Source organism: Eschrichtius robustus, chromosome 4, assembly GCF_028021215.1.
Source record: "Eschrichtius robustus isolate mEscRob2 chromosome 4, mEscRob2.pri, whole genome shotgun sequence".
Taxonomy (NCBI): Eukaryota; Metazoa; Chordata; class Mammalia; order Artiodactyla; family Eschrichtiidae; genus Eschrichtius; species Eschrichtius robustus.
In genome coordinates, this window is record NC_090827.1 from 49,503,251 (window position 1) to 49,527,949 (window position 24,699).

The 24,699-nt window shown below is 40.6% G+C and overlaps 1 protein-coding gene across 10 annotated transcripts in view; it reads right to left on the minus strand.

The window, feature by feature from the left end:
• AFF1 (ALF transcription elongation factor 1) overlaps positions 1–24,699 on the minus strand; it is a 206,178-nt gene that overhangs the window by 55,489 nt on the left and 125,990 nt on the right. The window lies entirely within an intron of this gene.

A 24,699-nucleotide genomic window follows, 5' to 3' on the forward strand; every position in this document is an offset into this window, starting at 1 on the left:
AAAGCTTCTGATGGAAAATATGTATATTAAAGAAAATTAGTACATTAGTAAATCTAGGGGAATAACAGATATAAGAAAAGTGGAGGTGGTGGTAGTTTGCTGCTTTATAGCAACATCTGTCCAGTGAGCCAAGTTACGTGAACATGAAGATGGCATTCATTCTGAACATCTTACTGAGCCCACAGGAAGGAGGCCAGCATCCAATCAAGGATAGATTTTATGGTAATATTATGGTAATATTCTAAAATATTAGAAATTTTACCTGCCAAAAATTCATTTTAAATTCTAGCCCTACTTGAAGTCAGCATTTCCATCTTATACACACACACACACACGTGCCACATACATGTACACATACACACACACACACACAAACAAACAAGTACACACAAAACAGCTCTCCAGAGACAGACCCTAGGGAGAGAGGAGATTACCTAGGATCTTAAAGGAAAGATCACCTTGCTTATCCCCAGCTAAACAAATGACAGCTGCTGTTGCTAGTATCACAACCATAGTTTCTAGAAAATGTCATTTTACAGTCTTTACATTTTTAAGTACAAAGAAAATGGAAAAGTAAAATCTTTTTTAAAAAAAAATCACTTTTCCTTAACTAGAGATATGGAACAAATCCCCTGACTTCACAGTTTTTAATAGAATATCAGCTTTCGCTGTGTGTCAGTTCATGAGCCAAGTGCCCTGGGCAACTCCTGTACAACACACACCCCTCCCATTACTGCCCCTGCTGTGAAGAAAGCACTGCTCTTCCCAGTCAGTTGGTCCAATGCTTGCCTCACAGCCAGAGTGTAGATGGAAAAGGGTTCTTTTCAGGGCTCTCGTCTCTAATTTGAGTGTAATTTAATACAGCATTGGTTGTTAATTCCTGATCTAGGGTTTATTAATCCACCATTTCCCTCATTCCAGTTTCTTTAAGGAAAAAGGAAAAGAGCATACAGCATTCACACTCTCCTGGAATTGAATCTAATGGACACGTCAAAATTCAGATGCAATTTGACCTGCCTAGGTCTGGTTTTAAAACATGTAAATTTCATGGAGATGATTTTATTGAAATGTTTGCAGTTTGCTCTTTTTGAGGTAGGGTCTGCAAGTTAGGAGGTATAACCAAAGAATCAAGGGTATCCCCTTTCTCTGCTGGCCCTACTGGACCTGCCTTTATGCATTATGCATGTCAACAACAGGACCTGCTTACCCAATTTTTGTTTTTCAAGACTATTATGGAATGCCTAAAAACTGGACCAAATATTATAGCACAAATGTCAGAAACAATGAATGCTGTTTTGACCTGCGGGTAAAATGTAATTATATCCTACAGTTTTAATCTTTCACATGCGTCATTAGGAACAACAATTAGGAGTTGAAAGTTAATCAACAGAACAGAGCATATGACTCCCGACTCTGGTTAAATAGTCCCCTCATCCTATCTGCTGCTGGAATGAGAATCCAATTAAAATATCTGGCAGTCATGGGGGACGGGGTTAGGGGAGGGATGGAGTGGGATGCTGGGGTTGGAAGATGTAATAAGCTTTTATACACAGAATGGATAAACAACAAGGTCCTACTGTATAGCACAGAGACCTATATTCAATATCCTATAATAAACCATAAGGGAAAAGAATATTAAAAAAGAATGTATATGTATGTACAACTGAATCACTTTGCTGTACAGCAGAATTAACACAACACTGTAAAACAGCTATGCTTCAATTAAAAAAACTTTTGAGGGGCTTCCCTGGTGGCGCAGTGGTTAAGAATCCGCCCGCCAATGCAGGGGACATAGGTACAACCCCTGGTCCAGGAGGATCCCACATGCTGCGGAGCAACTGAGCCTGCAAGCCACAACTACTGAGGCTGCGTGCCACAACTACTGAAGCCCGCGCGCCTAGAGCCTGTGCTCCGCAATGGGAGAGGCCACCGCAATGAGAAGCCCGTGCACCGCAAAGAAGAGTAGCCCCCGCTCGCTGCAACTAGAGAAAGCCTGCGCACAGCAACGAAGACCCAACGCAGCAAAAAAAAGAAAAAAAAAAAAAATTTTTTTTTTTTTTTATTAAAAAAAATACAGCAATCAACGTAACAGTGAAGCACAGTTGGAATGAGGGCAAAAAAGATTTGCCCACTGCTTCCAACAGAATGGGGTCAGGAAGCTACAACTTCAGGACATTCAAAGACTTTTTGATCTTCATTACTACTCAAGCCGTCAACCCTTAGCCAAGACGTTTCATGTCACTAAAAGATTCATTTTTTTCCCTAAAATTTTATTACATGAGATGAACCAGGACTGAAGAAATTTTTTCCACAGATTATTGTTTATTGGTATCAGGGTAAGATAAATATTGCTCAACAGTCACCATTTAACCCATTTAAAATTCTAACTAAAGTCTAAGGCTCAAGCATTAATTGGTTAATGTACTGTGAATTTTCTTATCAGGTCCATTATGAAAATGGGGGTATTTCAAAGGGGTGCCAGAATTCCATCCCGAATACATGAGGATACATCATATGTAAAGATCTCCATGCAGCACTGTTTACAATGGCAAATAACTGGAAATGATCATAAAATAATGTAAATACATGTACTTGCATGGAAAGATGCTCAAGGTATTTTCAACTTTTCCTTTGGAAAGAATTTCATACTTACGGAAAAATAACAAAAACAGTAAAAGAAATTCCTACAAACCCTTCACTCAGATTCCCCAAATGCTGGCATTCTACCACAGTTTGCTTTCTATTTTTCTCTCCCTGCCCTCCACCCACACATCTACACTGAGCCATTCAAGAGTAAGTTAGACAGTTAGAGTTAATGCCCTTTTACCTCTAGATACTTCTAGATACTTCTGTGTGTACCAAGGTATGCTTTACAGCTTTATTTACAAGGGGGGGGTGGTGGTTACCAGATCATCTGTATAGTATGAGCCCATTTTATGTTCCATCTACCCAAGATTCATATCCCCACTCTTCCCTGACCCAAATTAGAGACTCAAACTAGAGTACAGTAGGTATCTCAGCAGAGGAAGATCCATAAGGACCGGCTGCCTCGTTTTAAAAAGTACAACTTGGCACCTCCAAGTCTGCCACTGGAAGGAGACTTTCCAAAAAGGGAGGGGCAGTTCAACAAACCATTATGGCTTAGTCCCCTTCCTTAAAATCCACTTTCCCCACAGGGTCCCCAGATGAGTAATGCCACCCCTACTCAGAGAAGCCAGGCTCTCCCTTCAACACTGTGGCCAAGGAGTAAATAGTCAGCCTCTCTGAAGCTCAGCCAAGTTAAGGCTGAAGATCTTTAGGTAAGACTTCTTCAAAGAACAAGGGATGATTAAAAAGCAGCAACAACAACAATCTGTGCTAACTGCGTGAATGCAGAAGCTCTAGTTTGCAGGTCCTTCCCTGTCTAGCGCACCTTCAGGGGCAGAGGCACTGACTTTAGACACTCACAACCACAAATCACACTGTTGTCTCCCACCTTCAACATCTAGGTTCCTAGAGGAGACCAGCTCGGCTACCTCACACATACGGTGTCCTGTATATACACGGACCTCCCAGCGGAGCCCTCACTTCCCCATGGGGTGTGGCCTTAACACAGGAACCATAATCCTATTAAAAAAAAAAAAAAAAAAAAAGTAGCTACTTATTGAACACATATTGTACTTGATACTGCATTAAATTCTCACACATTTCCTCCATTTGATACCATCTATTGTAAAATGCACCATCATTAACTTGGCAGGGGAAAACCTACGGCACTAAACGTACGCATCAACTGTAGATACATCCCTTATTACAGACACTGAAAAATGAAATAAAAATTTGAGGGAATCCTGCGTAATGCTCCATTTCATTCTCACATCAATCTTTGCGGTATAACCCCCAGTTTTTAAAATGAAGACTGAATTCTAAAGAAATTAAGTTACATGTCCAAGGTCACACAACGCTCTCAGGTGACTGAGCCTGACTTCCGAATGTTGCTACACTACTTTTTCAAAAACCTCAACTTCAGGCAAGAGACAAATAGATTAGTATTTAAGGAGGGGATATGATCCCAGTTGTCGTATGCATGACCAAAACCATTTTCAAAGAGTACTGTTTTCCCTGTGTTTGTGCAAAGAAGTTGGTATTCAGACTTAACTGCCTCTTACTACTGTGGGTACTTCAGACCAGAAAAGGCAGCGATGCTGGCCTCGGTCTGATTTCTCACTCCTCTTGGAATGACACTGTGTGATCCTAAGGAAATGCACTGATACCAAAATAAAATATGTCAGTAAATGTCTTTTAAGCATGACACAGTTTGTTTTAATAAGCTAAAAAGAGCTGGACGGAAGAAACAGACCTCACCGTTAAGACCAGGAGGCTCTGGCAATACTGTGTTTTAAGCCTCTCAAGTTTCAACAGAGCAGCACTTTTTAAACAATGCTGTTCTCAAAAAGGCTTAGTTATCACTAACCAGAACTGCAGGGAGCACACAGGCAGAGTGCTGACGAAGGAGGTCAAAAGATCTTGGATTCTAGTTCTGGCTCTGCCGAGGACTGGTTCTTGCAATGCTGGCTCAGATTCAACTTCCCTGGGACTATCTCCTCATGGCAATAAAGGGATAATATTACCAATCCTAACTGCTTCACAGGGTTGGTATGAAGGTCAAATGTGAACCTTTAAAAACTAACAGGAGGGACTTCCCTTGTGGCGCAGTTGTTAAGAATCTGCCTGCCAATTCAGGGGACACAGGTTTGAGCCCTGGTCCGGGAACATTCTCACTGCCAAGGAGCAACTAAGGCCATGCGCCACAACTACTGAGCCCACATGCCACAACTACTGAAGCCCGTGCGCCTAGAGCCCGTGCTCCTCCTCAACGAGAAGCCACTGCAGTGAGAGGCCCATGCACCACAATGAAGGGTAGCCCCCACTCACCACAACTAGAGAAACCCCGCGCGCAGCAGTGAAGACCCAACGCAGCCATAAATAAATAAATAAACTTATAAAAACTATCAGGAGGCACTGATATGTGAAATAAATACATGGGGCCAACATTATCAAGGCAGTCTTCACTGGTGTGACAGCTTTTAAAGAAACCCCAATAGGTTCTCTCTCATTTTATGTTTTAAAAGATTAAACAAATTCTCGTGCTATTTTTCTTCAGATATATGTCAACTTTTGGACTATGGTTCAGTCTATAGTATCTACTTGCTGCTCACCTATCCCAAACTAACTAGATAAGCCACACTCTTCTTGCCCCTGCCTGGAACCCGTTTCCCTCTCCCACCTGTGTTGGGAAAACTCCTACTCAGACAGTGGCAGATTAAAGACCATCTTCTGGAAAATATTCCTTGATTCCCTCACTCCCAAAACTGTGCATGTGCTCCCATGGCTGTCAAACCGCCTCACGTCCCACCATCTCTGCTTCTCCTAGATTACCAGTCCCATGACTGCAGGGGCCAGCTCTGCCTTGCTAAATCACCAATTACACGCTGCCTGCCACAGAGAGGCAACCGATCAACATTTGCTGGTATAGTTTTCAGCCTCCGAACTCAGAATATGAAAACAAATTCCCAATTTTTAGAGCATTAGAGACTTTCTAAATACTGTAGCTTCTTTGAATTATAAGCCAACATCTTAATTAACAAACTACACAGAAATAAACGTACGAGGGACAAAAAGGAAATTGTTTTGCATTGTTTTCTCCTTCAAAACATTAAGATTACTCTTAGAAACTATTTTTCACATATCAGATTGGCAAAACAAAAAAAGAAAGACGGACAATTCTGTGTCTATGAGATAGATGTGGGGAAATAGGCGCTCAAATACCGTGGTTGGTGGGAGGGTAAAACAGCACAATCTCTGAAGATAGCAATTTGGCAAGAGCCACCAAATTCTATTTTCTCATGCTCTGACCCAGCAATTTTACCTCTAGCACCAGCTCCTACATGTACAAAAAGATATATGCACAAAGTTATTCACTTCAGCCTACTCTCCAAATAGTAAGGTACTGGAAAAAATCTAAACTCCCATCTAGAGGTAATTGGCTAAGAAAACTGTGTTACATGCCCCTTAGGCAGAAATATTATGCAGCCATGACAAAGAATGAGGGCACTCTTCGTGCACTGATTTGGGTAATCTCCAAGCTATACTGTTAAGGGGGAGGGAAAAAACCAGGTGCAATACATGCCAGGATTTGAAATGAAAAGGTGACGTCAGAAGAGAATATATATGTTGAGTTACTTATTATGCATAAAATACCATTGGGAATAACACAAGAAATCTATAGCATTAATTACTTCTAGAAACGAAAACTAAGTGGCTGGAGGGCTAGAGTAATGGGAAGATTTTCACTGTATATCTTTTAAAATTCTGCATTATGAAGTATATTATGTATTTATAAAGGAAAACACAAAAATTAGATTGAGATTTTAAAAATTAAGGATAAAAATTTTTACTCAAAAGTACAGCCAAAGGTCTCTGCCACATTTGTGTTTACTCTCTATTAGCATTCTTCTATGTAACTTTCCTTCTCCCAAACACATGTCTATATGAATCTGTCCACAGCTTCCTCCTCCGAGCTCTGGGCTTGCCTCATGTAACACTCAGCACACTGAACTGTTCCTAGATTTACAGTCAGTCTTCCTGTGAGGTGCTCCTGGGAAAACCTAGGACTTGGTGTCTGGCCCAGTATTTGCTGGCTAGTTCACTCTTGTATCCCAAACTAGAATGCTACAAAGCCCTTGAAAGAGATGTATTTGGGGTGGGGGTGGGTTCTCTCTCTTTTTTTTTTAATCAGTCATGCTTAAATACTGGGCAGATATATTTGAAATAGACAAAGCCTCACAGGATTGTTGTGAGGAAGAAATAAGACAACTCACGTTAAAGCTAATGCCGCACAAATAAACTTAAGCACTTATCATGAAGATGCAATAATCAGCACTTCCCAGAGACAGATTAGAGGAGGAAACCAAAAGGCCTGCCTGAGCAAGGTTCTGGCATAAAATCAATTTTATTCTGTGACTACAAAGTAAATTACCTAAATAGCTAGGCCTATTCCAAGAACTCGCTCATACTGCTTGGGTATGCCTACTCGCGCTGAAAAAAGGCACAAGGTTCTAACAGTATTACTTCTTCAGAAGTGTCATGCCCTTTGGGCAACTATCTAAACGTCTACTTCCACACCCAGTATTTTAGGTAAGAATTTTTTAAATCCCTGGGCAGATTTATGGACACACTTATAGTACAAAAAGAAAAAAAGGAAAGCTATAGATTATTAATATGGAAGGAAGGATAATGGGTCAGAAAACAGAGACTAAGATACCCTTAACAGTTTTCCTAAAGATGAATAGTATTATAACGCAAACCAATTTTAACTGTCAAACTCTCCCTTCAAAAAATTAAACACCCTGAATCTCTACTCAAATATTTTCAAATAATGGCAGGGTTTGGGGTAGTATTTTTTTTTTTTTTTTTTTTTAGGTGATAAGCTTCAATATGTAGCAAAGAGTTACGTGTTCCCTGGAAGCCTCTTTTTAATGTCAAACTGGTCTGCCAGGCATGGAGGCTACCACAATTAATGTTATGCTAACTGCAGAAATCTCTATAGTTCTCCAAGTAAATGTTTCAAGGAGAAGAGGAAAGAGATTGATGAAGGACAAGATTATTTTAAATGATGAGAAATCTACAGGTCACTTACAGCTATCGTCCAACAAAAATTTACTGTGGAAAGACCAAGCAATTCTACTCATGTTGGAGGAACTAGAAAAGGGGCAGCAGTCTGGAAACATGGGTGTCACAAACACTGGCTGTCCTTTCCTGGAAGTCTTCCTTCACCTTGACTCTGTACCCACCACCTTCAACTCTGAATGGTAACCCATGGTGCTCTAATCTGTCTCCCCCGGAACGGTTTCCTACAGGCAGGGATTGGCTTTATTCATCCCAGTATCTCCCAGGGCCTTAGCATAATTCTGGACTAACACAGATATGCAAGTAATATCTGTCAAATGAATGAACCTGATCTTGCCATCTCATGGCATCTCCGACAGAATTCACAAACATGAGCTAGCCAAAAAGTAATTATGGAATATTTTATAGTGAATTCTCCATTTTTTCCTGTATACTGGAAGCAATGTGTGTTTGCTCAAATCCGCAAAACTCTAGGCAACTTCACAGAACAAGGCTGTTTTGTTTTTTAAGATACAGAAATCCTCAACTGAAAAAAAAAAATAATAATGAAATTCTATCACCACCATCAACTCAGTGAGATGCTTTTCACCCAAGGAGTAGTTGCCTAAGTGCAATTTGAGGATGTGAGTTTCTCAGAGAGCAGTTTCTGATGTGACAGTAACATCAGATCATGATTGTTGGGGGAGAGGTACATTGGGCATGCTTGGGTGAGGTAAAGGAAGGGTGTATCTCCTTGAGACTGGAGATCAAGAAATATTCCAGGATAAATGCAGAAACAGAATGCTGGAAGCTTGGAAGATGTGCTAGCACCCCAATTCACTTATTAAATGAGAGCTAACACACACAAATGCTTATAAAGTTCACCTTTAGGTAAACTCCTCTATAAGCGAACTATGTTATCTCCCTGCCTTTCACCAGCTAGAGCAAAAACAGGCTAAAAAATGAAAAGAAAAAAAAAGACCCTAAATATCATTACTGAAACTTATAAACCCTTACAGGAAGAAGTATTTTGAACTATATGTACTTTAAAGATTAATGTAACTAGAAAGTTTATTGTTCCTTTCCAGTTACTTTGATTTTACCAGTGAAGCAATTTGCTTTAGTGTCATAAAGAATTTATTTTTCTAAAGTATATAAAATTTACAAAAGCTCATAACTTGTATTAACTGAACTACTTAAAATATTCTGGAAATTCTGTTTTGATCTCTATTAAAAGAGGGCATCTTTTAATCACGAAACCTAGGATCTAGTTCTTAAGATTTGGTTTAAATAAATAAAAATAGGAGCCATGAGTAGCTGTTCCCCACATATATAATTATAACATTTACTTTATATAAATATACAAATGAATATTAGGGGAGTAATGAAAGTGCTGGTTTCATTTATTGTATTACTATACTTCCTGAGATCACATGAGTATATAAATTTTAATATATCTGTAAGGCTTCTACAGAGTCACGTGAAATAGTTTTTATTTTAAAATATACTATTTAGGGACTTCCCTGGTGGCACAGTGGTTAAGAATCCGCCTGCCAATGCAGTGGACACGGGTTCGAGTCCTGGTCCAGGAAGATCCCACATGCAGCGGAGCAACTGAGCCCGTGCGCCACAACTACTGAGCCTGTGCTAAAGAGCCGCGAGCCACAACTACTGAAGCCCGTGTGCCACAACTACTGAAGCCCATGCGCCTAGAGCCCGTGCTCCGCAACAAGAGAAGCCACCCCAGTGAGAAGACCGTGCACTGCAATGAAGAGTAGCCCCCGCTCGCCACAACTAGAGAAAGCCCGCGCGCAGCAACGAAGACCCAACACAGACAATAAAAAAATAAATAAATTTACAGGTGGGGAGAAAACAGAAACACTAAAAAAAAAAAAAAAAAAAAAAAAAATACTATTTATGTTGCTGCATTATACGCAGAAATGTTTTCAGTAAATATCCTTTATGACAATATGTCAAATAGCTTCTTGGTGTAAAAGTGAAAAGGGAAAAAAAAAAAAAAGTGAAAAGGGGTGGGGTGTAACTGAGATAGGTTTAAACAGACTTAAAAACAAAGTACCTGGATAAAAAACAAATGCAGAAAACTTACCACTGTTTGAGAGTAAATATATCTAATCTCAGTTATTCACCAACTTTCTAACTTTTGACTGTGAACTATTACCATTCACAGTGTAATAAGGAATCAGAAATCCCCAGTGTTTTAAGACTTGAAAACACTGTGCCTTTGACGGAAGATCACATGAGACCCCACGAAGCCCATTGTGGGCATAGCAACCATGAATGATTTAGAAAGACTGGCTAAAAAGCACTGCTTTAAAAAAAGAAAAAGACATCACAAAGAACAAGTCTAGACAGTGGTTCCATTCCAGTGATAATAAACTGACAAGTTCTTTCAAATGGTCCAAACTACATGACCTAACTCCCCTTCCGTAAACAATTCTACTCACTAAAACAACTTTTAAGGTTTTTTTTTTTTTAAGAGGAATTAAATTTGGATTTTTGAGTGGGTACATTGATTTGCAAAGCACAAGCAGTCTTTCAATTAACATATACCACTGCAGGGAGGGTGTTAAACTGAAGTGTGATGGTGTTTTGTGACCATGCTTACTCCGTTCCCATCCTACTCTGTTCTCTCCCCACCTCACACACACAGACGCACACAAACACACACAACACGCACACACAAGTACTCTCTCACAAATCATATTAAGGGATGGTTCTGAGTCTAAAACAACACTACTAAATTACTTTGTCAACCATGACAGGATTTATAGGTGCATAAACCTGTATTACTGCTCCTTTTTGAGTGTATGTGTCTATCAAATTTAAGTGGCAAACAATGTTCGGGAACCATGTCTAATTCTGTGTTTCATAGGGTGCCTGGACATTTTTTTTTTTAATAGCTAGGCATAAGTGAAGACTACAGAGACACCAGGGGGAAGAAAAAAAAAACTTTCCATCGGTTTCTGGATGAGGTTGAAAGAAACTGAAGTCATATGAATAAGATAAGCCATTTAATCCACGCTTTGTCTGAAAGGACATAAAGATTTTTATCCTGGACTTATTCCAGTGGTAATCTCAACAGTTCCTCTGGGCTAGGTGTTGGTTGTCTGTCTCCTGGCATCATGATTTTTAAAAACAAAAAACAGAACCCAGAGGGAAAAAAAGTAAAGAAAATTACTGAAGCAGTAGGCAAGAGGCAATATATACTCTGAGGAAACAATCTGAGCTTCAAACTGCCCTGGGGATTACTGATACTATAATAAACACAGAGGAGAGAAGGCAAATAAAGATGGCCTTGCCCTTTATATCTTAATTCTGAATAAGTAAATTCCTTTTTTGTTTTTTTTTGGTCTTTAATATTGGGTAACAAACAGATTACTTGCCAGGATCTAGAAAAAGGGCCAAAGATCATTCGAGAAAGTGTAATTATTTAATATAACATTATGGTGGTTATAAATCACTTATTTAATATCAAAGAGCACCTAAATTTAAAAGACTATTTTGCTTTTCTATAATTTATTAAAAACCAGATTCTTTACAAAGAAAAAGAAACCTTACTAATGCCACCGAACCGCAAGTAGATTTAATAATCTTTTCTTTTTCCTGCATTATCTTTGTATGTAAGTTTGGTCTGAAAGTATAAACAAATTGCATGAGACTTCTAGGAAAGCTCATCTCATAAAGTGATTTACTGAACTGGCAAAAGTGAAAATATGTTTAATAACAAAGTTTTAAATAAACAGTCACTCAACAAGTGCCAGTATTTTTTAAAAATAAATACAAGGGACAGGCCAGATAAGTACATAAAAGAATTATTCTTGTATTTATTTTAAATAGGTATTTAATCTGTGCCAAGGAGAAAATTTCCTTTGCTTCTAAAATAAATGTGCTCTAATACCTGCTGAATTTAATAGCATTAAGCATTCGTAGTACATCTACCATAATTCTATCACATCTTACACAGACCACCATTCTAAAAGTTACAGTAGGAAACAATACGTTTATACTCATTTTGAAAACATGTAGCAGTCAGTGACTCTCCGCCCATCTTTCTCCATCTCAATATACTTCTCTCGAAGTCCTTCTGACTCTCTCTCATCCCCTCACACACACACATGCAATGAAGTTTTAAAAGTACTCTTTTGACTTTAATCCGGAGCCCTTAAACCAAGACTCCAACTTTTTGAGTGTTTTAAGGCACAGTATAACTCAACCACATTTGTCCTAACTCCCAATATTCTTGCATTTACTGTCATTCCTATGTTCTCCTTTTCCTTCTACACTTTCTAGAATGCAGAATCTAGGTGCCAGAGAAGAGAGAATACGAAAAATAGGCCATCATTCTGATAGGAACAACAAAAGCAACTCCTCTTGAAAATTGCCTTTAAGGGACAGGAGGACCAATCCAGCAGAGGTAAATTATATCTCAGTTATACATCAATTCAACTGTGGCCCTCCTGACTATTCCACATACCTGGCCCATGCCCCGCCAGGGAAAAGGCTCCTGGAACCTACTTAACTTTTTCCCTGACATTATCATAATCACATTGCTAGTTTGGGGAAAGGGGAGGGGCACGGGCCAATTACAAAAATCCTTTGAACAAGTTCTTTAATTGGTATACAGCCAGCCAAATACTCTGTTAAAATAAGTATTATTATTATTTTTTTTAATAGCTACTTTATTTATTTATTTATTTATTTATTTATTTATTTATTTATTTATTTTTGGCTGTGTTGGGTCTTCGGTTCGTGCGAGGGCTTTCTCCAGTTGCGGCAAGCGGGGGCCACTCTTCATCGCGGTGCGGGGACCGCTCTTCATCGCGGTGCGCGGACCGCTCTTCATCGCGGTGCGCGGGCCTTTCACCATCGCGGCCCCTCCCGTTGCGGGGCACAGGCTCCAGACGCGCAGGCTCAGTAGTTGTGGCTCACGGGCCCAGCTGCTCCGTGGCATGTGGGATCTTCCCAGACCAGGGCTCGAACCCGTGTCCCCTGCATTAGCAGGCAGATTCTCAACCACTGCGCCACCAGGGAAGCCCAAGTAGTATTATTAATATCGTCACGATAATGCTGTCTACCAAGTAGCATTAAATGAACCTGAAAAGTTTTAGATTGGCCTCTGAGCAGGTAAGTCTTAATCTGTTTTTCTCTCTCTTTTAGGTAAAACTTCTAAGAAGCATCTCAATGTCAGAAAATCATCTCCTTAGTAAGATTCTCTCAAAAGCTTTTTGTAGGACAAATAAAACAGTTTCTTCTAACTAGAACACGGTCTTTAAAAACAAAAACAAGAACTTGTGAGGAACATAAATCACTGGAAAACTCTCTTGCTTCCTAAGTCTGAGTGTAACAGATCTCCAACTCGTTTTATGACATAGTTCCTACTTTGAAAAGCCAAAAGGCATAACCTAAATTTAAATCAATCAATGAAGAGTTTGCGCTATAACAACCTGAGGGTTCTCCCTGCTTTCTCATTACTTCTGCCCAATTTCTGAGCTCTCTTGCCGATGGAAGATACACTACTGCTTAACCTTAAACAAATTCTATTTTTTGAGGGGGGGGGGGAAATATGTAAACACTGTCATGTTCTCTAATTAGCCTTTCATCACATAAATTTACACCCCAGATAGATACGGACTATGTGACCACAAACTATGCTGAATAAATTAATGAGACCCATAAAGCTACAAGAACATTAAACATTACAATTTATCTACTACACCTGCTTGCACTGAAGTAAGAACACTTCTAAATATTCCTATACTAGTAGAAATCAATACATGGGTTAAAACTTGGGTAGGTGCTCCACAATCTTTTATATTTGACGTAAATTCTATTTGTCTGCCAAAAAACAAAAACAAAGCAATAAAAGCCAAAAGGGATTGGGGGGGCGGGGGGGGGGGGGGTGGAGAGAGAGGGAGAGAGAGAGAGAGAAGGGGAGGGGGGAATGCACACCTGTATACAAACATATTTAAGCTTTTATGCTGCCAATATCTTCGACCTGTACCTTTACTTTGGGAAGACAAAAGAAACCATCAATGTTTGCCAAGTGATCCAGAAGTTCAAGACCAGAGTTTGAAAGAGGGACAAAATATCTGACTGGTAAGGAATTGCTTATTTTAAAATGTTTTTAATTTCTTTAAAATGCACTGCCAAAAATGTGCTGTGATTTGCGATAGATAGAAAACTAGATTATACTTTCTCTGCTCTTACTCCATTATTTCATTATAAAGAGACAGAGAGGGAGAGAAAGGAAAATCCATAATCCAAACCAACAACCAGTGCAAATCTCAAGAGATATTCCAAGTCTCTAGGGGCAGCCAAAAGGAAAAAAAAGCCTCTCCACACCACCTGTCTGTTACCTATCAAGTGTACACGAAGGGAGGGGACATGGGACGGCTGAATGCCTGTGGCTAGAAAGCTTATTTACCTTGTTTGTAAGGTCAGGCACACAGCAGCACTCAACTAGAGTTTATTCAGATCCTTCCCTTCTTTGATGTTAGCCCCTAACAGAGGAGGCAAAAGAGAAAACAAGGAGGGAAGGAGGGAGAGAGGGAAGGAGGGAAGTGGGGAAGGGAGGAAACAGAAGGGTCGGCGGCGGGGGGGGGGGGGGGGGGGGGGGGGGGGGGGGGCGGGGGGGAGAGAAGGAGGGGGAGAAAGAGAGGTTTTCCTTTGAGGCCTCAGTCTTCCCCACCTGAACCTCAGGCTTGCACTCGCTGGTACTTACTGTGGGGCAGCTGTGCACTGGGGCACTTACCTCCGTGAACATGTCTTACTGCCTTCCTACATGGCAAAAAGGCTTTCCTGTTTCCATACATCCCCTTGCCAGCCCTAACCGGTGCCACTAGGTCACTGTATTTTGTGCTGGCAGCTGCAATGGCGGCCCTGACAGGAAAGAACTTTTCATCTCTTCCCTTGTACTGAGCCATAAGCAGCAGCGAGTGCTCCCAGACACAACTCCCCTGGCTCTGCTCCTAAAAATGCTCTCTCAAGTACACCGTTGCTTAGCAATATTTGCCTTCCCCCTGTACATTTGAAACTGGCAACATCTGTCCCTTTGGCAGTTTTGACTTGTGCAAAGCACCATGCTCATAGTTTAAAAACACACACGGCTTTATGAAATGGGCAATCCTCCACTCTTCCCATCTCCCCGAAAAACCAGGGATGTGGAAACCCCCCCAAATGGCTTAATCTTCACTTAGCTTTAAAGGTCGATATAACCATCTACAGGATTCAGAATACTGAAGCCAATAGGAGTTCCTATTAAACCCCACCTGGTAAGTAATGTTGTCTGTACGATTACACGTGAGGATGTGTCTGAACTAAAAATCCCATTTAGTCTAAAATTTTCTATGTAACATTTTCTATCACAAAGTATTATGTGTAAATATTTATTAGTAAAATAAGATATAAAGGCAATTTATTCACAGAGTAGGTAGGGTAACTTTCATGCTCACATTATAGCCCAACCTCATAAACAAAAATACAGACACACACACACACAGACATGGATCAGTGGCAAAGGAACCTAAGAAGTCTAGAGAACAAAAATTCGTTTAAGTAATTCCAACATCATGAATTTCAAAACAAATGATCTTAAGTTTCCTAAGTTTTTTATGCATCCCTCAACATAGCCATCTCGGTAATTTACTGAGGTTCCTCATTAACACTAAAAGTAGTTCATAATACAGTAATTTTATACATAGGAAAAAAACCTAATAAAAATAAAACTTTTATAGGTAGTATATATGTTCTGCATGTAATTTTACTTTATATCTAGCGCACTGACAGGAAATAAAAGTCAAAATATTAAAAGGCATAAAAGTCAACTAAGAATTGAACCATGTTCTGTGCATTCAAACTTGGGCATGTAGATATTTTTGTTCCTTTAAACAAATCAGGCTACAATTTTCTTTTTGGCCAAACCAATCTTGACATATTAGAAACACATGTTTTAAAAAACCTTTTATAGGAACCGAGTTCCAGCTACAAAGGGCAAGCTGACCTATTGCTCTCATCAAGTCTCTACTCGGAGCTGACAGAAGCAGAAAAGCCTGGGTGATACCAATGGCCACTAGAAATACATCCAAAAGGTCCTTGACTAGAGTTAACAATAGCCCTAAAATTCCACAACATGTGTGGATTCATAATCCTGCTTTAGCCACAAACATGAACTCAACACCCTGGAACACACTTCTCACCATAGCTCATCACTAGCTACTTGCCCAGTTACGTACAATAATTCCTGTGAAGTCAAGCTTTTTATTGCAGCTTATTGGAGAACTCCGTGCAGTCTTTGCAAATTGGGGAATTCTCAAAAACCTCAGCTATTCCTCCAAGTCATCCTCAGTGGTTCTGGCCTTGCAGGGTAGTACTTATGAGCAAGGTTCTGAGCTGGACACACCAGCTTCCAGACTTGGCTCTGCCAGGGACCAACTATGAAGCTCACTGCATGGAAACAGCGTAAGCACAGTGCCTGATATACAGTACATTCTCAATAAAATACAGACATCATTTTTATTCAAATATTAATCTTACCATGACACAAACGCCTCAGTCTTTTTTTCCTTTCTTTCATTCTACTGAACTTCCCCACTTCTCCAACCCATCACACAAACACAACTATTATTTAATGAACATCTAAGAAAACTTCCACTGGAAAGGGGAAAAGAATGCTAAAGGAATGAATGACAACAAATTTTATATCTTTTGGTAACTATATAGTACAATCCTTGCTTGCACCTCTCTCTGATTTATCTTTTTTGTTTGTCTGTTTTTTGTTGTTTTTTTGATTTACCTTTAAACAGCGAAAGAAGCCATCACCTACTGGACACCTGTGTCTGCAATATGTATTTAATAAATTCTGAATTAATGTGGGGAAAACACGATGATTTGTAGAGACTGGACCCTGGGCCCGGGGACTAGGGGATGGTGGGAGCCAGGGCAGGGGCTGTGGTGCTGTCCAACAGGCAAGTGCTGATAAGCCTTGAGGGCTTGCTTGAGACTGCCCTCATGTCGAGCCACCTATGGAACAAGGAGAAAGTGCAAAAAAGCTTCCCATGAGACGAGTTCCAGGCCCAAGAGGAGAAAGCAAGAACTGGCCATTTAGCACTGCCCTTCTACATGACTGTCCCTTTATGGGGCAATGATGGGCCATTAGAAAGCCAGACCCTGGGGTTTGTTTAACCAACTACTAGAGCATTATTGAGAATGTCTCCATTCTGAGGCTTCTGGCATGAGACCTGCTCTTAAGGATCAATGCCACGATCTATCCCACAGTGCCAATCAATAAATAATTATTAGGTCTGAAAGCAAGGGAAGTAAAACACAGGCTGTAATGCTCTTATAAAAATCAGCTATATCTTCATTACCATGCAGTGATGGTTCTACCCTATTCTGATATTCTGAAGAAAATCTATGGCCCCTGTACTATTTTTACTCCTGAAAATGTTCAAACAGAGTTGAGCCCATTCTCCTTCAAATCCTACATACCTAAGAACTTGCAGGACAACCTGCTGGCATAGTCAGCAATACGTGTCACACGGTATTATCATAAAAGCCTCCTAAAGGATACTCCTCACTCAAAAATGTCTACAGTATGGCATTAGCAGCAGGAGTAGCAGTTAACAGCTGTCGGTAGTAGAAACATTTATTAAGCACCAGTTGGATGGAGGGGGTGGAGGAAGGGGGCAAGAAAATAATGAACAAAACTCAGTTCTGAACGGAGGAAAGTTTTTCAAGCATGAAAAGCCCCTTCATTGGCGAAGGCAAAGAAATGTTTTAAGTCACGTCGAGGCATCAAGCTTATTTTTCTTCTGTGACATTGCCCCATCTCTAACTGAACTTCCTAATTCTCTCCTCCATGACTCAAAGTCTAGTCTAAAACAGTTTTACCCAAACTTCAGTCAATTCCACACTATCCTGACAGTGATACCATACTGCAATACTACCTGTACGGTTTTCTTTAAATCAGCTTACTATCAACTCACTTTTTTACTTGGCCTGATCCTAAGTAACAATATTTATGAAATCCTGGGTTTGATATGCTGGTGTATATATGTTTTCTAACTCGCATTAAGATACATAAAGATTGGTGCCCATATACTCTTTTGGAAGTTCATGTACTAATCAATGCTATTTAAGCCAAACGCTGAATGGAGTGTCTTGGGACATCTTGTTGATGTTTTTTAGTAAAGCTGTAGTGATTCCCCTACCTTGTAAAATCATCCTACTTTATTCGCTTACACAAGTGTTGTCCATCCTTCACAAATTACATGAGAATACGCCTACTCATGCCTTTCCTTACTGGATCTGTCACCCAGAACACAAAATTAAGATGTGCAATTCAGTACAATAATCTTTTTTCCATATGTTTCCTGATGCCCAAATACACCTGAAAGCCCCCTATAGTTCTCACAACAACTAGTACAATTCTGGAATCCTGAAAATGCAGCAGGTACTCAATACTTTATTAGTGGCACAAAATATTTATTCAAGTCTCTTATTTTAAAAAGTGTTATATTTTTAAACATGAATAAAATTAAACCCATGATATAGAATTTCATTACTTCACCAAAACAGCTGAGAGAAACACCATCAAACCAACCCAAACCATTAGGATACTTCTTAAGACCCTGGTGACTTCTAAACATAGTTGTAAAGTCAATAAAGATAACCTGAAGATGGGTAATATACACTTTTCCCACAGTGTGAAATTTGCTTTTACTGTCAAGGGAAGGTGGGATATCTCAGTCTACTATATGCTAGGCAAATATATCCCATTTCATTTTCACAACAGCCCGGTGGTTCAGGCAGAAATGTCCCGCTTAACGGTGGAAGAAAATGAGCCCAAGTATTCTGACTCCAGTTATTCATTAGAAACATTACCTCCCACTTAATATTTCCTTAAAGCCTTAATATTCAAAACTTTTCAGCTACCTAAACTTCAGATCCTAAGCCAAGGCAAAGAAATAAATCCACTACATTTACTCAGACATTTAGTGTTAAAATAACTATAATGATGTGATACAGAATCTGTTTATTAAATATTTACTATATGCCAATCACTGATCTAAGGGTTTCACAAACATTTTCTTATTTAAGCCTGACAACTACTTTAAGAAAAGGTTCTATTATTGTTTCTATTTTAAAGATAAGAAACTGAGGCTCAAGCAGTAATTTTTAATAGTTAAATAATTTGCCTGTGGTCTAACAGCTAATTCAAGGTAAAGACAAGATTCAAACCCAAATCTTCCTTAATCCAAAATCCACGCTCCTGGGACCTCCCTCGTGGTCCAGTGGCTAACACTCTGCGCTCCCAATGCAGGGGGCCCAGGCTCGATCTCTGGTCAAGGAACTAGATCCCACAAGCCACAGCTAAAAGATCCCACAAGCCTCAACTAAAAGATCCCGCGTGCCGCAACGAAGATCCAACGCAGCCAAATAAATAGCAAAACAACAACAACAACAAAATCCGTGCTCTTAACTACTACCTATAATGCCTAAAAGTCCCATCTAATCAGTGCTCCACCCCACCTCCCCAAAATCTTCAAGTATATCTTCCTACCCTCCAACAACATCCAGAGCTTTTAGCATTCTATGGATTACATGTTCTATTATATACTTATTATTCATCCTTAGTTATAAAATTATTAAGACATCAAAATTCTCAGCAATGGTATTGCTAGGAGTAAAAATGACATCCAACAAAAAAGAATAGTTTGGAAATTCTCCAAAAACAGTCACACCCCAGTTCTTAACAGTACCTTACACTAATTAAGTATACTTGTACAAGTATAGAAAATTACACCCTATAGAACCTGTACACTATAGAAACTTAAACATGAACTGTCTATATAACTACAGGATCCCTATTGCTAAGACCAGCTCCTTGGCGGCGAGGGGGGCGGGGGGTGGTGGTGAGGGCGTCTCTGTAGTCCCCACAGGAGCCAGAGCTGTTGTGTCCACCCTCCCTGCTGCAACCAATAAAAGCCGTTCACAATATAAAAACAAAAGCATATATATGTTGCTAAGATCAAAGGAAGGAAAGCAGCTCTTGTTTGCTGAATGGGTGTTGAAAACCAACTTCCTATTAGTCACTATAAAAACAAGAAAAGTAATTTAGAATAAAAGGTACTAAAGGATATGCTAATAGACTTGGTATAGGAAACAGCATCACAGTTCAATTGCTAGAATTCAAACTCTTTTTTAAAAAAGAACCATAATATTTTAGAGTAGAAAAGAGCATAATGACTATCCACTCCCTTGTCACACACAGAAAAAAAAAAACTAACCGAGCGCATTTCTACTTGGTGACAAGGACGATAAGAATCCATGTTCCACCGTTTCTGGTAGCGGCAAAAACCTTAAAAAAAAAAAAAAATGTTAAAAAGGTGGGGGGAGTTGTCAAGTAGGCCAACGTTGTGGGGTTTTTTCTTTAACTAAAATATGAACAAGTGTCTAAATCACACATTTAAAGGTTTATAGGAAAAAGTCTTCACATTTGGAAACAAGAGCAAAAAAGATAAAGAAACCAAGTAGGACCTACTTTATGTAATTTCATTTAAAGGTTGAAAATCAACCCCTTTTTAGTTTAACTAGATACCATTAAACATGCTGCAGTATAAACCTTTCTGAAAAGATATGTCTTTTGCACGTCTGGGTTCTCATCTCTTGGATTTGCCCAGAGCGAGGCATAATCACAAGGACAGAGAGATTCTGTACTTCTCACTCAGGGAGAGAGCACCAACACTCACAGGGTTCAGGCAGGTGACAGGAGGGGCGCAGGAGGGCTGGGGCACGCCAGCTGCTGTTCTTCGGGAATACAAGTCCTATGTTGCCAATGCTTCCAGCATTTTAAGAAAAAAAAGAATCAAAATCCAGATTTCAGTGTGAAATCTACTAATTCTACTAATCTACTAATCTACTAATCTACTAATCTACTAATGTTGCAACTAAATCAACACACCGTACGAGACACCTCCGCGTGAGGGCCCTCCAGCACTGACTTTAAAGCTTCCTTCTCTGCCAAAGGAGGGAACAAGAGATTGGAAAACACACCCATTTTGAAGAGAAGGGTCTCTTTTTATGCTGAACATAGCCCCACATACGGAATGAACATCTTCAGTTCCTTCCAAGAGATGGTGAAAAGTATGCCTGCCTGAGGGAACAAAGCATGAGGCAGCCTCACTGCCGACCTGGGATGGTCTCCTCTTTGCTGCACGGGCTCCTGCCAAAGCCTGGGATTGGCAGCAGCGGCCTGACAGATCGCAAGAAACATGAACCAAAGAAGCCAAACAAACCACAGTGTAGTTATCTTATATGACTTGCACGGACTAAATCTGTGAACTATAGGTGAGTCATAACATAATAAAGGACTCAATTAGGTTCAGAACAACACCACCAGTGTTTTCCCTCGTCTTAGCAACTAATTCACTGGAATCTTGAGAGAACATAAGGGCCATAAAGGACCCTGGTGTCTCTGTTTTACCCTTTACTGCAAGATAATTAATCTTACCAGAAAATTAAACCCAGGCTGCCAGTTGGGCATTTTCAGGGTCAATAATTCTTAAGTTACTAGGATACCAATTAATGATACCCAAGTGGTCTAGAGGAGTTAATGCCTCTACCCAAAATGGCTGGCTCATTCCCAAAAATGTGAATCACTCAATGGCAAAATATTTAAAATTGAGAATCCTTTGAGACTAACAGCAATTTTAATGTAAGTACCACTTTTATATTTCTTTTATTTTTTTTTTCACATCTTTGTTGGAGTATAATTGCTTTACAAGGTTGTGTTAGTTTCTGCCGTGCAACAAAGTGAATCAGCTATATGTATACATATATCCCCATATCCCCTCTCTCTTGAGCCTCCCCCCCACCCTCCCTATCCCACCCCTCTAGGTCGTCACAAAGCGTCGAACTGATCTCCCTGCGCAGCAGCCTCCCACTAGCCATCCGTTTTACATTTACTAGTGTATATATGTCAATGCTACTCTCTCACTTCATCCCATATACTAAAGGAAATCTGGTGTCTTATTTAGTACAGAGGAAAGCACCTATATACACGACAGATACATAAAAAATCATTACTTTCCAACTCTTATAGTACTTAAAACCACCTGATTAATCTCTAAACTCAGTACTGAAAAGCACAGCAATTTAAGGCTGGAACTCTACTAAGAACACCTCGTAATCAGATTATGTTGCTTATTTTCAAATCCACACATAACAATACCTAAAATTACCCGGGAAATAAATAGGCTGAAAATGGTAAGTCAAACAATTCCTCTAAAAAATTATTGAACTTAGTGGCTTCTTCTCATCTAAGTGTCCTAAAATAGAAAATTCAGTCTCACATCAAATAGTTTTCCCCCTCTGCTCCAACATTTATTAGAGGTTATCCTTCAGACTCCAGATCAAAGTGAACAGGGTAAGAACTCTCTAGCTCAGCACAGTGCAGGAAATAGCCCTGTTTTCCCCAGTCCTCACCTGTGCTAAACACAAAGGACAAACAAGCGTGTGAGACAAATGACCCCACCCTCAAAGTGTTTCCCACCTGGAGAAACACACAGAGGACGACGCCAAGGAGAAGTGCTGATACTGGAGGTGTGGGCACCAGGAGCACAGGGGAAAATCCTCGCTAAAGGGCCTGGGTGACAGCAGGGGGGCTGGGAGGCACGGGCAGGATGGTCACAACCCAAGCCTGCAGAGACAAGTAAGAAAGCAACTGGAGATTCCTATCCTGAAGGCAAAGAAGAGGTACTGAAGGATCTTCAGCTAGGATAACTTGATCCGGTTTTCATATAATAACTCTTGTGGAACCGTGTGGCAGACAGTTTGAAGAAAAAAAGGCAGGAAGACAGGTTAGAAGGAAGCTGTAAGAGTTCAAGAAAGTGACAAAAAGCTCAACCATAAAGGGGCAGTGAGGAATGGAGAAAAGGAGACACTTTCAATATTTACAAAGTAATCCCCACCCACAGGACTGGGCTGCCAAATGGATAAAGCAGAGAGCAGAGAGGAATTGAGACTCATGACCAGGAAGGAGGAGAATGTCTTGTGTGTGCGAAGAGGTCCAGGGGAGGCAGATATCATGAAATCCACTGCACACACGTTCAATCTGAGATGCCTCTGCAACATTAACAAGAAAAGCCCAGTGGACAACTGGATAAAAGGATGTAGAGCTCAGAAAACTTTCTGGAATTTCAGGCTAGAAAAATCAATTTGGCGGTCATCAGTATTTCAACAGTTGAAGCCTTAAGTGCAGATGAGATCACCAGGGATAGGCTGTAGAAGGAGAAAAGATGGTTGAGGGCAGACCCTGGGGAAGGGCGGGAGAGGCAGCCTCTGGAGGAGATTAAAGCATGTCCAAAGACGTAGAAGAAAGAGCAGAGGACAGAGAAGGGCAGTGTTTGCGGGGCTGGTGGTCAACGGTGTCAGATGCCATGAAGAGGTCAAGCAGGCTACGCTCAAGAGCACTCCTTGACCTGGGCATCAGGAGGAGTCCACCGGGGGTTGCGTGGTGGAGGGTGGAGGTGCAGGCTGGCCTGCAGTGGGTTCAGAGTGAATGGGAGGAGAGGAAGCAGGCACAGAATGTTTACCTCTTAGGTCTCCAGACTTTTGGCTGTAAAGGGAACAAGAAAGAAGCAATTAGAGTAAGACACAGGAGTGAGGAAAGCTTTGTTTTGCCCTTTCAGCTAGGAAAGGCCTGGATGTAACTACAGATTGTTAGGAAAGAGCCAAGTGATGGGGGAAAGGTTTAAGGCAACCAAAAAGGGTGTGCAGGTGGATGGGAGAGAGGAAGAACACCTCCCTCTCAGAGATCAAAGGAAAGAGAGAACTGGTGGGCGCGGATATGGAATTTTCCTTTTTGAATCATCGTAGGTGGAAAGAACTGAGATTTCATACCTGGTGGCCACCGCCACTAAACGGTAGAAGCAAAGTTAAAGGCCTCAGAGCAAGCCACATGGCTGTCACCACCAAAAATGAGTTGGAATCATCTTCTCATTTGAATCATCTGTGCCACCCAACATTTGTACGATTTATCAGGTGCCGACACGAAGGCAAGGCCAGGAAGAAAAACGGCGCTCTTAACGCTTTAAATAAAAGTGTTACTCAAAGGGTCATGACTCCACAGAAAACATGCTGTGTGGCAGAAAGACTACTGGAACTAGAAGTTAAGGGTCCTGGTTTCGTGCCCCCAGCTCTGCCACTTATGAGCTTAAATCATTAAACTTCTTAGAGACTCAGTTCCATGGCATGTAAAGTGGTGATTCGTGCCAACTGCCCTGCCTAACTCACGAGGTTGCTGTGACAATCAAGAGGAAACAAATAAGCAAGTGCTTTGGGAATTAAAAGGGGGGGTGGGGGGGGGGAGGCAGTAAAGTATTTCCGAGAGCATAAGCTTTTGTAAAATGAAATATTTACACCAGGGGTTGCCAAACTATGGGAAGGCTGCTCTTCAGGGGTGAGCTGGATGCCCCTGTGCCATCAGGCAGGGATGGGAAGGGCGGTCAGTGGTCCCTCACCTTGGCAAACCAGTTTTTAAAAGCTCAACAACCCCTAAGCAAATGCTTTCTTTCCCTAGCCTCTTCATCTGTCTAACACTTGAAAATCAAATGTTTAGGGCTTTATTCACCTAGAACATCTTAACTGGGCATTCGTGATCCCTTTGATCTGATCCCACCCACATGCTCAAGGACACTCCAATACACAGGAGTCTGCTCCGGGTCTTCCTGTCTCCTCAGCAACTCTACCTGCTCATTTTGATAGCTGTACCTTGTTCCTTAAAGCCCAGCTCAAATTTTAACTCTAATCACTCCTACCACCACCTACTGAGCTCTTCCTATGTACCCAGTACTGTTTTAAGCACTTCCTATGGATGACCCTGCATCCAGTAGCCCCACTGTACAGAAGGATAAACTGACAACACAGTGAGGTCAAGTTCCTTTGCCTCTACCAGATCTCCTTGAACCAAAGGCCCAGCTACCCCTACTAAATTTTGCACCGTTTCTTGCCTCTATGTCTTTTCTCTCAATC